The sequence below is a fragment of the Gopherus evgoodei genome, chromosome 9 (assembly GCF_007399415.2).
Source record: "Gopherus evgoodei ecotype Sinaloan lineage chromosome 9, rGopEvg1_v1.p, whole genome shotgun sequence".
NCBI classification, from domain to species: Eukaryota; Metazoa; Chordata; order Testudines; family Testudinidae; genus Gopherus; species Gopherus evgoodei.
The window spans coordinates 37,362,151-37,377,717 of record NC_044330.1 but is presented as its reverse complement, the minus strand read 5'-3'; positions in this window follow the sequence as shown (position 1 = coordinate 37,377,717).

Sequence of the window (15,567 nt, the reverse complement as noted above, 5' to 3'; positions counted from 1 at the left end):
TGCATGCATATAGCTATAAATGAGAGAGAGAAAGAGAGAGAGAGAGAGAGAGAGAGAGCGAGCGAGCGCGCGTGTGTAACTGTTGCTGGTAGTCACTGTGGCCCATAAGTAAAGAAAGCAGTTTTGTAGATATGGAGTGTACATTATAAAAGTTGGACAATATTAGAAAATGACATCCACATTGCTAATGGAATCATTACACAGTTTTTACAGCTGTTTGGCTTGCCAGGCTCGTTCTCTTGCTTTTCTAAGGGTTAGACAGGCCAGATGGACACTTTGCTATTCCAATAAAACCAAATTGTGCTGTAAATCGGTCTTTTCCTTGAATTAACTTGAGTGTTTTATATGACAAACCACAGCCACAAAGATGCAGGCACCATGACCATCAGTAAGAACAAAACCCAGAAGCTTCAGAACAAAAAGGAAAAGGCTTGATATCACTTGAACTAAAGGACCAATGACATTAGAGATGAGCAGGCAGCAGGCTTTATCCTTAACTGGGCCCAGACACTTGAAGGAAACGATCACATGCAAAAAAAAAAAAGCCAATATACATGTACATAGTTTGTATTATTATAAACAAAGCGGTAGCATTGCCTACAGTCAATGAGATCCAAAAACTAACTTCACTGGGAGTCCACAAAACTCTAAATCTAATTGTAATCAAAGTAGTTTCATTGTGACCTTGTGCTCCTCCCATCTGTTTATTGCTACCAACTGCTGCATCTGTGTTATTCTCAGACTCTACACTCTTTGGAGCAGGAGTTGTCTTTTTGTTATGTGCTTGTGCAATGGGGTTCTGATCCATGAATGGGGCCCCTAGGCATTACTACATACAAATAATCTTAAAAAGCCCTTTTAGAAAACTATTAGATGGGAGCATTGTCTGTGCGCACAGGGATCTAACAGAATAGCAGCAGAATTGCACTTACCAGAAGGACCTTGGTTTGATAACTAGATTTTGCTTTTTTCTCCCTAGCCCACCTTTCAAGCTTGGGATTACTGTGAAAATGGATGTGCTCAACACCCAACAACATCCAGCATGGTTAGCCTGAACCAGCCACTGATGTGAATACTCCCATTAGTATCATGAATCTTCTGTTCCTGTGAAAAAACAAAATTATCCAAGTTATGAGCCTTTGAAAAATCTTAGTTTGCACATGCTCAGTAGAGACTTGTTAGAATTTGGCAGCTAAATTCTCTGAAGATTCTGTCTGCACTGAGCATGCTCAAGTGGCTGAGCATGACTTTCCCTGCAATTTCTGCTCTAGGCATTTTGGGACCTTGAATGCAGAATTGTTCAAGATAAATCCTAAATTAGCAGCATCTATTCTGGCCCCTCTATTTACATCAATCTGGGAAAGGGAAAAAGTGCCAGATGAGTGGACCAATGGGGTTATAGTAAAGATACCAAAGAAAGGAACTCTCAGTGATTGTAATAACTGGCGTGATATCACACTTTTATCTGTACCAAGCAAAGTATTGTGTAAGATCATAATCCAGCATATATCAGAGGCAGTTCGTAGTGTTCTCAGAAAAGAGGAAGCTGGTTTTCAGAAAGGGTGTGGATGCACATACCAGATCTTCATTCAGCGAAACATAATAGAACAGTGCTTTGAATGGCAATGGCAACTCTACATAAATTTCATAGACTTTGAGAAGGCTTTCGATAGCATTCACAGGACCAGCCTATGGTGCATTCTGCAGGCATATGGAGTTCCTTTCAGTATAATCAATATCATCAAAAGCTTCTATTGCAATTTTACATGCAGTGTTGATCACAGTGAGCTCAGTTTTGAAGTCAAAACAGGAGTACATCAGGAGTGTGTCATGTTTGAAATCCTCTTCAGCATTGCCATCGACTGGGTAATATGGCATACAACAGAAGACATGCTAAGAGGCATTAAATGGATGCTCTTCTCATCCCTTGAAGACCTGGACTTTGCAGATGATATCGCTTTCCTATCACATGCCCAACGCCATATACAAGAAAGAACAACTCGACTCAATGCATTCAGACAGCAAATTGGACTGAAAATCAACCGCAATAAGACAGATATCATATCCCTTAATATTGCCTCATCATCACCAGTATGGATAGAGCATTATGTTCTCACCAATGTAGAAACATTCACATACTTGGGCAGCACCATCAGCCAGGACGGTGAAACAAGCCAGGACATCTAGAACAAAATCAGTAAAGTCAGGAACACCTTCAGGAGCTTAAATACAGTCTGGAAGTATCAAAATACAACACCAAAACCAAACTCAAGATTTATCAGAGCAGCGTACTTTCAACACTACTTTATAGTGCAGAATGCTGGGGAATGAGAAAGTCTGACATGTCCAAACTGTCTTCATTCCATATAACCTGCCTCAAAAAAATCCTCCATATCTTTTGGCCCAGAACAATCTCAAACCAAGGTCTATTAACAGTGCAGCCAAGAGGATCTGAGCACTATCATTGCCAGGAGGCTTTGGAGATGGAATCAATCGGTCATGTCCTTTGGATGGAAACTGATCCCATCACCAGATTAGCAATAAGATGGACACCTGAAGGCAAAAGAAAATGAGGCTGCCCGAAAACAACATGGCGAAGAGCTGTGGAAGCTGAGCTGAAAAACCTGGGGCACAGCTGGGGAACCATTGAAAGACTTGCCAGAAACAGACAGGAGTGGAGGAGCTTTGTCACTGCCCTAAATGCCAGAGGTGTAATAGGAACATGATGATGATGATGACGACTCTTGGGACCACTGTTACAGCAAGGACCAAAACTGAGAGCAGGGAGACTGTCTCTCTTGTGTTCTCAGTGTTCTCCTTGCTGGTGCCCAACTACTGTGAAGGAGGAGGATTCAACCTGAGTTGAAGGAAGTGTGGGACAGGTAAGAGGAGCTGATTGGGATAAGGAGCCTGGAGGTGAGGGAAGATTGTAATTGGGAGCTGGGGAGAGGGAAGGAGCTGGGACGAGGAGCCAAAGTGGGGTCCTTGGTCTGGATGAGGTGCCAGGAGCAAGACAAGGATTCTGGAATGGAAGGACAGTGTGTGATCATGTGATTAAAGACTATCATAATTCATACAGTAACAGAGGGTGGGAGGGAATGTTCATCTGCACAGGCAACCTTAATCCTGGTGCTTCCTAATTTTTGAGTGCTTGGCTTTGCAACTTTAATAATGTTCTTTTAATGTAAGTGGATGGAGGGGGTGTATGTAATATTGCAGACATTGCCTCAGACAGTGTCTTTAATACAGGTTAATGTTTTATAGTTGTTGCATAAGGAAGGCTATTATGCTGGTAGACTGAATTTACAACTCTTTGCAGGAATTCTCTGGACAGAAATTGTTATTTAAAAGGGCTGACTTTGAAGAATACCAAATGTTCAGACTAAAGAACCAACGCAAAAGTTAAGGAGATTTGAAGGCAGTGCTGCAGAACCTGATAGTATTTCAGACAGTGGTTCTAGCTGTCAACTTGCATGTACAATTATAATAATTTTAGTACAATAGACTATACATTTAGAAACACTAGAATCTCACTATTCTAATACACTCCTTTAAAGCTACAGTCCATACTCCCAATCATTGTAATTTGAACTTGGAATGATACATGATACTGCTCACCCAAGTCCAGTGTGAGGTCAATAGCAGAAATAGCTAGCTTTGGAATGTAAGGCAGATGCTTATCTGTCATATGAGATTGCATCTTGCTTTGAACAATGTTCCTCTGTTCCTCACATAAATAAGTGCATCATTTCTATAATGCAAGGATTTGACAGGCAAGACTTTTCAGCAAGGTTGAGAGTGTTTTAATGGCTATTGATGGAAGGAAACAATATCCACACTCCACTAAATTTTGTCTTTCATTATAGTTCCTAATAGCTTTTACTAGCTGTGTTCTCTCCAAAGCCAAAGGAAGCAGACTGCTGATGGTGTAAGCATCTTCCTGATGGAATGAAATTCACCGCACCTCTTCAGAAACTTGAAAGTGAATCTTTTCTTCATATGTGAGAGGGACATGCCCATCCATAGCTAGGGTTTTTTTCTTTTCACAGCTTGTGTTGCTCAGCATAATACAAACTGCCCCTAGCAAGCTTTTCCTCCGAGACCTGAAGTTTCATTTGAAATGCATGCACGAGATCAAATGCAACTTCAATAACTGGGCCTTAACCTGCATCAAAATGATCAGCAGAGTTAATTGCCATCTAACATCTATAGGACAAACAGAAGCTCTAACTTTGTATAGATCAGCATTTTCCCATGACATATCCATAGAATTTGTATATATTCAAACCTTCTCTTCAGCACGTCTGTATCCTCCAGAAGCACATAATACATTTACATAGTGATATATTCACCTGTGATATACAATCTGCACTCTCCAGTGTTTCTTGTAGTCTGCTAATTGTCTAACAATTTTTCAATGCAACAATTTAATTAAAAATATATGTAATTCTTCATGAGTGTGAAGAAAAACGTAGGAATGTCACCCAATGCCTTGTTGTTTCTCAGAGACTGATGTAATGTGATGTGACTTTCACTCATTCAACCCAGTGAGTTGACGACTCTGGAGCCTAATATGGACAATGTCTATGTCAACCTTCTTAACTATTTAGTGCTGATTACTTTGGCATAAAGACATGACTAATAAGCTAACTCAGTGCGGATGGATGTCACCTAAGTTAGAGATGAAAAAGACTTAGACTTTGGTGTATGACCTGAAGTACCAAAGCTAATCCTGATTTCTGTATGTTTATGGAAGGTAGAACATTGTCATGAGTGGGTATATAGGAAAGCAGAAAACTTCTGTGTATGGTAAACAGACAGAGTCAGGGATTTTAGCATCTACAAACCGGTTTATGGAAGATTTATTCTGTAGCTAACTCTGCAAGGCTCACTACATTCTCAAAGCTCTATACTCAGCAAGGCTGAGGCCACTTCTTGAGTTGCAACATCTGGCAAATGATTATTTTAGGGGTACTTAAAATATTGCATTGTGCAGTGGCAGCATTTGCTTTTCTCCAGATCCCTATTGTTAAATGGGAGAGGTGGGTAGAACACCTGCTCCCCTGAAAGCTGTTCCCCAGAACATTTTATGGAAGAGCACAGGCACTTTTGCTGGACCCTTTGAAGACTACATCTTGGAAAGCAGGCCATTCAGATGCCTCCTGAAGATCCTACAAAAGGGCTAGATGGCCATTCTGAAAGTAAATGAAAAGGGAGATGCAGGCACGGGCAGTGAAGGGTTTAGAGTCTTTTGTGAGGAGAGAGAGATGGGGAGGGAGATATGCTGCAAATCTGGGATGTGGATGCAATTTCACCCATGGTTCAATCTGAAACCAGAAGTAATTTTGTTTCTGAAAAAGGCTTTTTTCCTCACAGTCTTCAATTTTGCTGTTTCCAAGAACTGATAACACCTGTTTGCATGGGTTTCTCTTTTATAAAGTTTCTACACATTTTAGGCATTGTAAGTTACATTCTCCCCTACCTGCTAAGCGGCATTATCCTGGAGCTGAACTGAGCTTTCAGAAATACTGACTCTCATTTCAACATAGATTCAAGCCTCAGCATGATCATGTTCTTGAAGAATTTGTGTACTTTGGCTAAAGTTTATCAAACACTTGAACCTGACAAATGCTGGTGTCCCTCCCCTCAGCTGTCCCCTCCCCCACCCTTTCACTCCAAAAAGCAAGAGACCTCACCCCCCTTCTTATTTGTAATGTTAGTTTGTTAGCCTTGAGTTCATTTAATTCAAGCCTCTAACTGAACCTCTGGGAAAAGTCTCTTTTACTGTCTTGCAATGAGCCCTAAGAGACTGAGTGTTGTGTCTTTTCTGAGGGCTTAAAGCACCTTTAAACGAAAGCATCAGAAGTAATGCAGCTAAAGGCCAAGGGTGCTATATGCCAACAGCACAAGATGTCTGCTTTGGTAACCACTCTGTAGAAATTGTTTGAAACAGATTTTCAGTTCTTGTGTGTGTGTTTGTGTTTCTGAGACACACATCGAAGAATCGTAGGACTGGAAGGGACCTCGAGAGATCATCTAGTTCAGTCCCCTGCACTCGTATTATAGCCACTTACTTATATTCACTGAGAGAAACTATAATTAAGGCTAACCATAGGCTTTCCTTGCTGGTTACACAGAACACTGAAACTACTTTGACAAGTAACTTGGATGTGACAAATGGCAAATTATGCCTTGTCTAAGCATCTGGCAGGAGGGAAGGGAGCAAAAACCTCTCTCTCTTCCCCCCAGTACACCAGTAAAAACCAGGAAACATTTTGACTCAACATTGGCTTGAGGAGATAATGGGCCTGATCCAAAGCCCACCTAAGCTATTGACTTCTATGGACTTTGGACCAGGTCCAATGTGACCAGCTAATAAGCCTAGCAGTGCCCTCAGGGAGTCTGGACAGTTGGCCCGGGTTTGTGGTTAGGATACCCAATCCTGTCACCTGTTGGTATCCATAGGCATTGGGCATGCTTCTCCTTTCTGTGAACCCCTACTAAGCCATTCTGCATGGAACAGGCAGAAAGGCTCTGAGAAGACAACCTCTGCCCAGCTGATCCAGGTCTACTCCTATAGCTCTGCAGAGAAGATAAGGCATAATTTTTATCTTCCATGAAGAAAATAAGATGGGGAGACTTGCCCCTTTCACAAGGCCATGATTCTTCCTGGGTGCCTGACTCTGGTCTCCTTTACCCCAGAGCAAATCAGGGGTAACTCCACTCAGTCAGTGGAGTGACCCCAGTGTAAAACCAATGCATGTGAAAGAAGAGAAAAGAATCAGCCCCAAATAAGGATCATTCATGCTAAAGGGATTCAATACAGCCAAATGGACTGAATGACATTAAATTCCCTTTCTTGCCAATCGCGGGACTAGTTTAGAATCCTACTGCTTAGTTAGGAAAGTTAGTATTTTCTTCCAAGCCTCTCTCTGATGTGAAGGAAAATGTCTCTTCTATATCATTTTGAATTCGCTATTCATAAAGCCTACATTTAAAAATCACAAGGTTGCTGAATAGCTTAAGTTGTTAAAGAAAATTAGCACAATATTTGGTGACTAATTATTGCTTTTTAAGATAAGGTTCAAGTTCATAATCTCTAATCTCATGACAGTAGCAAAAATTTAAATAATATATTGAAAACACCTTCAACTGAGTGAATATTTAAGCCCTTCTAACAAGAAAGTTTCCTGGTTTATTATAAAATGATTCAGGAGTATAAATTATTTATAGATTATTCGAGGGTTTTTAAATGGCAGAATAAAAAACCAGAATAGCAAAATCTCACATTTAGGTAAACAGGATCTGCAAGGTGCAGAAACCCACTATTGCTGTCAAGCCAGTAATGACATTTTTCTATTTGCATTAAATTCTGAGAATTAAGTTGTTAACACTTACATAGTTTTCTATTTTTATTAATTAAGAGGAGATTAACACCCAAGCACTGGACATCATAAAGTGCCAGAACCACCAACTTTACAGATGGTTTGTGCTACCAGCTTTATCATGGCCAAGATTTTGGTGTACATCCTTACAGAGGCAAATCTGTAACACAAACCAGACCTCCTTTATGGCTTGCTTCTGCTCATACTGAGGTCTATGGCAAAATTCTCATTCAATAGGATCAGGACTGGGCCCTTACTGTTCCCACATGCATAACAGGAGGGGAGATAGAATACATCTTTGTTTCACGTCACACAGGTGGGCATTTGGAGCAGATGAGTAACTGCTTAAAAGTACTCTCTGAGACCTCTGATAGCCACTGAAAACCCAACTCCATCCATCTACAGACACATCAACAGAACATCATGGCCAAGCAAATCAAAGACTACTGATAGATCTCCCAGACACTTAACCCTTGTCCATCATCATAAGAAGATCATTGACAAGAGTTCTCTTCTGCTGCAATTTTCATAATAAGCAGAGCTAGTTGAATAATTCAATTGTCAAAAAACTGTAAAGCCAAACATTGAAATTATTTTGGATTTTGGTAGTCAAAATGAAACAAACAAAAAGGGTTTCATTTGTTGAAAACTGAAAGTGTTTCAGACTAAACCAGGTCTTTCTGAATACCAGACTAATGTCCCATTCACTAGCCCCTCCTTTCCACTAACATGGAAACTTTTTGATCAGCTGCAACAGGGCTCTTTCCCTAAAAAGAAGGCTAAAAGATGGTGAGGCTTGCAGTTTTAACAGAAGGATTTCTGAGCAAAGGCTTCATACCACATATTTGAAGGAAACTAGAGGTAGGCATTGACAGTCTCAGTTAAAATATTAAAATGCAGATGAAAAGTTATGAAAATTCAAGAATAATAAATAGCTTTAAGTGCCATATTATTAACCAAACAGATATATTGCTTTTGGAGGTAGGGTCCAACTGTAATCCATGTTAACGAGAAAAAGCAGAATAGACATTTCAAATTAGGCAACTACACATGCTGTTCAGTGTAGGTTTTGTGTATAAGAAAAAATAGATAAAAGAGTTGGGCCAAATTCTTCTCTGAGTTACCTGGGTGCAACCCCAATGATATCACATCATGTTTGTGGAAGGATGGGCTAGTGCAGGGATCGGCAACCTTTGGCACACAGCCTGCCAGCGCAAGCATCCTGGTGGGCTGGGACAGTTTGTTTTCCTGCCGCATCTGCAGGTTCGGCTGATCGCAGCTCCCACTGGCCGCAGTTTGCCGCTCCAGGCCAATGGGGGCTGCGGGGAAGTGGTGCAGGCTGAGGGATGTGCTGGCTGCTGTTTCCCACCACCCCCATTGGCCTGGAGCAGCAAATCATGGCCAGTGGGAGCTGCAGTCGGCCGAACCTGCAGACGTGGCAGGAAAACAAACCATCCTGGCCCACCAGAGTGCTTAGGCTGGTGAACCGCATGCCAAAAGGGCACTAGGCTGGTACTCAAAAGACCTGTGTTCAATTCTTAGTTCAGCCACAGATTCCCTCTGTCTTTGGGCAAGTCACTTAATCCACACTGTTGCTCAGCCCCCATCTGTTAAACGGGGATGAATTTTCCTTCTCTCACAGGGTATTGTGAGGATAAAATCCAGTAATAATTTTGGGTCCCTTGGATACTACAGTAATACTGCCATACAAATAGGAAGAAGTAACAGAAGAATCTGACCTATTATGTGTTCTGTGAAGAGTTTCCCTTATCAATGTAATGTATGATGTATGCGTTACTTAATGCATTGCATTTATAAATTGTTCTGTTGGTGCAGAACTGTCTGACTCCATCTACAGTTTGTGTGTAAAACAAAAATAACCTTTCTAAATGATTACTTAAATGTTTGTAGATGTTCTTTTTTTGTAGGCCAAAAGTACCACTGAAGTGGTTTATAAACTCCCTCTGGATATGTTGCCATACAGATATTTTCAAGAGTAGCTCCACCCAGCTGTCTAGATGTTTACATGCAGATTATATTCTTCATCTGAGATGATGCATTGATTTAGGATTTCTTCTATACACAAACAAACAATCAGGCAGAAATGTAGCTAAAAGCATATATAGAGCAACTTCAGCTATGCACCAGACCAATCTCCCTCACTCAAGCTTTTCTACATCAATAAGGGACAGTTCTGAGAAAATTCCTACTCTGAAGAAAAGAGTGATGAACTTTCTAAGGCCTGTAGGCCAATCTCACACAAAGGGTTGGTGTGGGTCACACTGCCCCATGGGCAGCAATCAGAGACATTCTGCCTCAGGGACAGAGAACACCTGTATAAACTCCTTGGCATGTGAGAATCTGCCTACTGTAGTATTGCTACTACACTTCTTTATGGGATGCAGGGAAGACAGCTCTGCCTGTTCCTTACACTGGCTGCTCAAGGTTGGGGAGAAGGCCGTTGTACCTTCCCGTCATCACACTACACTATCAGGGCCTGGGAAAGTCTCATTCTGCACTCATTGAAATCAATGAGACTTTTACCATTGACTTCAGTGGGAGCAAGAGCTTTACTGGCCAGCTTCTGCATTGTTCTTGTAAGGTGCCGTATCTAATGGAGAATTTCTGTATATTGACTTAACACTTCTGGGAACTACTATGTAATTGGGGCATTCATGGAGGACATTTAGGTTGACAAGGTGTTTTCTATTTTATTTAATTTGACTATAAAGTAATCTATTTCCCTCTCAATGTGATTTGCCTGGGGTAATCAGATGGTAATTTACCCTGGCAGGAGTAACAACATTTTGCAAAGCACTTTACACACTGTGATTAAGTCCTACAGTCCGAGAGGGAGACATGCTTTGTAAGTATTTCACGTGAGGGTAAATTGAGACACAAGGCCACAGAGTGAGCCTGAAATAGAACTAAAGGGGCCCCACTCCAAGTCCTCTGATGTCTTAGGCCACCAGTGCTGGTGTGTGGAAAATGCCTGCAGTTGGATGTTGTATGCAAAGTCTTGCTAAATGTAACACACAAGTCAGTTTCCGAATAAGTAAAAATCTCGCTGTAAATTGTTCATACTGTGAATAGAAATTGAATGTTGTCACAGTCTTAAAGATGGTTCCTGATTGCCGGAGTTGTGGGACAGTGATTTCCTGGTTGAATTAAATCACCTAGTGCATCAGTAAGATCAGTCTAAGAATGTAATTGAAAGTCTATGTTGGCTCTATATCATTGACATTTCAGTATAAAACAGCAACATGACAGCAAAATGGATAGGAGAGAGGACATTGACAGCAGGTGTCAACGGGATACTGACACGATAAGCAGCATTTGGAGTGGAATCTGAACAAATTGCAGGGACAAATCATGTGTCAAAATTCAGCTGCCTTTTGTATAACCAGCATGAGAGAATATAAGGCTGGCTGTTTTTTATGCTTGAAAGAAAGCTTGTATAAAAGTAATCATTAATGAAATTGCCCAGCTGTGAGAAGTGTTTTATGTTTTTGTTTATCTTTAGTGCTCTTCACCTAAAAGGACAGCTTAGAAATGCAGTCTAGGGTCAAAAGAGCTACCAGGATCATTTATATTTGAATAAGACTAATTTAAATGTGGTTACATACCTTAAAATGTACATTGCCAGGTGAGCTTGCTCCCAAAAGTTAGGTTCAATAAGATCACTAGAACTGTTTATAATAATAAAGTGGTTATTAGAACAATTTTGTTGGGATTTCAACTTTTTCCCTCTGTTTTTCAGAATCCAGCTATCTGAGGCCTCTCATGGCATCTGAACACTTTTGCTACCTAAATGTTACAATTCTGAGTTAATATATAGGAGGTAGAAAATGAACAGATTAGAAACTGACTAATGTGTTTTCATTTTTCAGAAAGGCAAGAAGTAAACAAAAAGCCCAAAAGAGGAAAAGTAAATTATATTTTTAGCATTGTTGGTTTTAATTTAAGAGTAGCAGAGAGAAGGCTGTTTTGTTTTTAAATAGGTGCTATTTAGCCTGGCAGTGTCTATATAACAATGCTTTTTATTAAAAAAGATTGACTAAACTAGATTTTTCTTGATTTTTTTTTATGTGTAGCTAACTTCTATATATGTACAAATCATCCATCAAGTCCGGTTATAGGAGAGCTCCACTTTTAGTGCAGTATGAACAATGACATAGCCTATTAACTCCAGGGGGACCCTGTGACATAACAGCATCCCAATGAAAGAGGACAAGGGGCTGACTGGTATCTGGTAGTGAGTTTCATCTGATCTGGTCAGTTCAGTGTACCCTATCTCACTAATGTCATAATCTGCATGTGTTATGTAAGATACCAATAGAAAGCTAGTAACGTACTGATCATTTGGCTGGCGTACATGTAGGGGATAGATTCAAAATTATAAACATATTGAGAATTATGTTCAGAAAGAGCATCTGCCGGGTGGGGCTGGCGTTACCCCACCCTAGACAAAGGAAAGTGGTTCTGCCGACCTGATGGTACTTTCGAGATGCATTAAGTGATAATGGCTATGCATCTACATAAAAACCATCAAGCTAACAAGGGGAGGGGATAACCACTCAGCATCATGGCACGGGGAGAAGATTGCAGGAACAGATCAATTCACTTCCATTTTATCAAACACCAGCAAGGGAAGAAACCAACGTGGAATTTTCTTCATCACCAGACTTCATGTCTCCTTCCTCATAGCTTGAATGACATACTTTGATACACTTTGGGGGCAACCTCTTTCAAAGGTTCACTGGGCTATAAAAAGGAGGGTTGAAGAAACCCATGCTATCTTCCATCCAAGAAGACAAAGGAATAATTGTGAGCAGATCCAAATCTTTTGGGCTAAAAATGTGTCATTTAGCTCACTGTTATGACTCCCAAAGAAAGTTGGGAGTCATCTAAATTGGTGCTCATTTGCTAGATCAGATCCTATGTGCAAGAAGTCTCTGAGTTGGCTAACCTCCTTTACTTGAAGAAGATGAGAACCCACTCCATGAAGGTGATGCTTGGTTTGAGACACAATTTGGAGAGAGGGGTATATTGAAGATCTTCTGTCTGCCTGCTTCGTTCTCCTTATGTTTTACAGTAATTCCAGGCCAAATGTCATCATCTCATCTGCAATTTCCCTTATAACTGTGCCTTCTGCTCACCTAGCATTTTAGAGTGCTGATATTCAGAATTGCACAGTCTGTGAAAGTGGCAACCAACTTACAAGACAATAAATTCTTACTTACTGCACCTTGTGAATTGATTCCATCAATATGATATTCTCCAAAGAGCATATGCAAATCTCTTGTTAGGGAAGTCAGACGAGACTAACCTGTTCTTTGAGCTATGGGAGGAATCAATCAGGAAGTCTGCAAGAAACAAAGTGCAAGAAGGAAGCCCTGAACATTGATTGTCTGTCACTCACCTAGCTGACAATAGCGACCATAGACTGCACTGGTGGATCCAAGCCATAGAATAGTAAACATTCATTGCTAAGACACAAAGTGAGAACTGTTGTGACTGTACTTCTAGATGTCATTAGAATCCAGCTCATATACATATTCAGATGTGTCATGATATCCTTCAAGCATATCATTTGTTAACGGTATTAGTGCAACACTGTTCAACAGTAAATAATTCAGTAAATGCAGGGCATGTGCCACCAGCTCTCAAACCAGCTGTTGCCATTCCTGGATTAATTAAACTGCCCAGGACTCCTTGGATAGTTAGTAACCTATATGTAAATCTCCTCTCACAAAAAGCTATAGAAATCAGTGGCGGCAGCTCAGTTTCTTATTCATTTAGCAACATGTTCATCAAAAGAATAATTTAAATCTTGTATATGTTGGAATCCTACTAAAAGTCTTGACTGTATTCTGATTCAGCTTTCATTTGTAGAGCTGGCTGAAGAAATTACAGTGGAAGCATATTCCATCTGAATATGCACTTCCATCAAAATCTAGATACTTCCCAAAATAGGGTAGATTTCACCAAAATTTCATTTTAAAAAACCATTGGGAAAAAATTCCAAAGTAACAGTGCAATTTTAAAAATTAAATTCTTTTGAATTTTTTTTTTTTACAATTTTGCATTACACATTAAAAAGTTGAAACTGAAACAAAATGTTTCAATCCATCCAAAATGAGTTTTTTGGGGGTAGAATTTTCCTTCACAGAGAATTTCAAAATTTCTTGCTTTTGCTCTAATCTGGACTGAAGCCAAATTTAAAAATCTTGAAATCTGTCATGCAATAGAATTTCCATCCTCCACACACCTCTGTTCAGTTGTATTTGTTAAAACAGAGCACTGAACCGCTGACAGTTTAACAGAGCAGATTTAAGAATGCTGCCTACACATTGTTGCAGTTCTCCCTCCCTTATTTACACCTGATGACCTAAAATAGTTCTACTGATTTCAGAGGGACCCTTCATGGACAAGATACTATTGGGTATGAGTAGCATTGGGAGAATTAAGCTCTATTGTTGGTAAACTTCAACACATCAATGACGTCATTTGTATTTTTTGGTGGAGCAACTCAGTGAAAGAAGGCTATTTTTCCCTCTTCTCCTCTGAATCTGACTTGGGTTTTATCCTGGAACCCAGTGGGCCAAACTTTCCAGCCTGCCCCACTCCTATCTGCCACTAAGATGGTGCAAAGAGAGCAGAACCTTCCCTTAAGTCTCTGGGGATACGCTCTGAGATGTAGAGTGAGTAGAACTGGCGCCTTGGCCTCCATCCCCATCCCATTTCAGGGCTGATGTTAGGACAAAGCAGGGCAGGTTAAGAGAGTGACCTGAGCACAAAATGCTTCAGCCACCTCCAATTGGCATATGGGCCCTACAGTACCATAGCCATCTGGTGCAGTTTAGAGCATCCCCTAGGCTGCCCAAAAATGCTCCAGAGCTGGGGTTACAGGCAAGGCAGAGAATGACACCATCATAACTGACTCAGAGAGAGTTCTCCCTCTGTGTGGTGCACCCTGGGTAAATTGGATGCAGCAGGGAGTCTGGCCCATTATCTTTATGCTGATCCCCAGATTTACTGTCTGAGTGAGGATTCAGCTATTACTACTTTCAAGACGTGTTTCCCTAGTGCTCAAAACACTGTCTGTTACGGTGCTAAACATGGAGACTGTCTTACAGAAAATGTGTCCTAAAAATGGCTGTGAATTAGTGATGGTCCTGAACCAACTCTTCTGCTTCCCCCAGTCTGCATATTGGGCAAGTTTGATTCCAGATCTGAACCTTCCCACAGGTTCCTACCTTTACAATGTGTTAATCCCTACGTCCACTCACCTTGGGAACAGTTAGATTTGGATCCAAACACTGAGATTGAGCTCTGTCATTTCTCAAGCATAGATGACTCAATATAATTTCTGCTGTCAATGGGTGTGAAATATTTTTGGCACTGATTTTAGATTACATGCTCTTTGGGGCAAGGATTGTGTCTTCCTCTGTATTTGGAAATCACCAGGCACATATCGGGCGCTATTGCAAAACCAAAAACAATACATGAAGAAAAATGCTTAGGAAGATTAGATTTCCTCTTACACTCTGTGTTTTATTAGCTCTTGCAGCTGCCAATGCAATACATTTACTATCAGCATAAGCCTTATTTCTCCTCACCCCAAGGGGAACATCCTGCATTGGCAAAAGCTACATAATTTCACTGATATGTTTACCTATAGGAATGTACTTTGAATTACTGGAGAAATTATTGCCTCTTCAGCTCTGTGCATCTTATCAGCCCCAAGAGCCAGCAGTTTCAATAGTCCTTTATTCTTCAGTGCCATCCTTTTGTTCACTCATCTCTGCTGCAATTATGAAAGAAACATTTTGTGAAGTTCTTATTGTCTCCAGAATTTTTTAGCTTCCATTGTCTCTGTTGTCTGCTAAGGGGTCAGAACAGCATTGAGAAAATAATGTCTAAAATATAGAAACCATAAAATAAATAGTTGAATTTATAACCCCTTACTAGCATCAGAACATTTACAGCCGAACTGCTTTGTTATTGACATCTAATAGAAAAATGGTACAATGCTTAATTGATTATTGAACACGTATATACATGTTCATATATTACAGTACTGCGTACCGAGCCTTAAGAATCAAACTAGACTTGATTGGACAGAGATTAATACAAAGTCTATCTAAGGAGAAGAAACACTTGACCTCCTTTCTATTGC